This window comes from Limulus polyphemus, unplaced genomic scaffold, assembly GCF_000517525.1.
Source record: "Limulus polyphemus unplaced genomic scaffold, Limulus_polyphemus-2.1.2 Scaffold1881, whole genome shotgun sequence".
In the NCBI taxonomy this organism is placed as follows: domain Eukaryota; kingdom Metazoa; phylum Arthropoda; class Merostomata; order Xiphosura; family Limulidae; genus Limulus; species Limulus polyphemus.
The window spans coordinates 120,698-122,549 of NW_013667491.1; positions in this window are offsets into that span (position 1 = coordinate 120,698).

Consider the following 1,852-nt stretch of genomic DNA (forward strand, 5'->3'; position numbering starts at 1 on the left):
CTCAGTCAAATAATCATTCACTGTCAGATAGCGAGAAAGATTTTTCATTTGGTGAGTTTCATAGTGTATCAGTTATCAAGTTTTGCTGTTTCTTGCAGTAATTTGAGCAAGTAAGTGTGAAATGTTTGTCTGAAATAGCTTTTTTGATAGCAATTACGTTCTAATGAACCATGAATGACATTACTATTATCTGTTATACCTTATTTTCAGGCGTTTTGAATCAGCTGTGAATAAGGTTTGTTCATAACAATACCTGAAAACTCTGACTTGACTTTTTTGAAAAATGAAATGGTCTTTCCTTTTACTCCCGATCAACAATCAAATATTTTCTTGAATTATGATTAACACGAATGGATTGAAATATTTAATTAAATTATCTGAAAATAAACCTTCATTTTGGTGCAATATTGAAATTAGCTTGAACTCTTCATAACCTCTGAATAGTGGGTGACCCAACGGGTCACGGGTGGTCTAGTATTATTTTAATTGTTACGTATCTGCTTGTTTGATAATTTCCAGTAGAAATTCTTTCCGAGGAACTTCAGCGATACAAGTCATTTCTTGATTAAACCAGTTTATTCCTTCTCCACACACACTTTTAGTACACTGTAATTTCACAATCACTACACCTCTCGTCACTTTAAACTTAACTACTTTTATAATGCACGCTGTTACGTCTCCGTTTGTTAATTAACTTTCCGTAACTTCGTTCCGACGAAACTTTTAACGACACAAGTCTTTACTTAATAAAACTGGTTTATTCTTTCTGAATATAACTTTACGATACACTTAATTTCAATATTCGAGCTAAAACAAACACTATAACGAACGAACGTTAACTTCAACAATACCCTGTGACTGCAGTTCAATTACTCACTATCTACTCACACACATTACATTATTCCGTCACGTTGTCACTCTCTTTTATATACCAGCCTACCCTATATCTAGTAAATACTAGAGCATTCGCCAAGGTACAGGATAGTTTTAGAAACGTGGCGTTACAGTAGTCATGTGACTCGCAGACACAACAACGCTATAAATCACAGCGATTCACAATCTCGAAACAGAATCGTAAATTACCCGGAACTCTCTTCATTCACTCCAGCAGGTTTTCTCTTCCAAGCTTATATATATATACTAAAAAAAGAGGGCGTATCGAAGAAACTCGGTCTTCCCAGATAATTCATGATCCTTCGAGAAATTCATCACGTGTTACCAGAGTCACGTGACTTCCGCTGTCGTAACATTATTTTGAATGTTTAGTATTTTGAGTAGCTGTTGTATACTATGCTTTTATGCAATCCCTTCTCTGACAATTAATCTTTCAGTATTTCATTAGTTCTCAATGTACTATTATAAACGAAATAAAATTTATTTACTCAGTGATGTGTATATTTTTATTGAGAAATAGAAAGAAACCAACAAAATTAAAAAAATTAAGACAAGTTTCAACTAAGTCTTGGAAAAGTTAAAATGTGACGTTAAATGAGAGGTAGTTGTGACGTTTGTGAGAGTCTTCACTTTTGACGTGTCTGTGACGTTACATTGAAATATACACAGAAGGTAACCTGTGACGTTTTTTGGTAGGTGGTCTTTGTCAACTTGTCTTAGTACTTGGTTGCAATTGACATTTGAGTCTGTTACAGAGAGTCTGAAAATGATATTTCAGTAGATAAAAAAAAGAGGCTTAAAACTTTAACAAGGAAAATATACATTCACGGTGTTTTACATTGTGCTCAGTCTCACAAACTTAGTAAGTTTCAGAGACGTTTGAAACTACTCTCTAATAAATATCTTGTCGAATCCCGTCATTCTATGGACCTAATAAAAACCAGTTTCACCTGAGAAT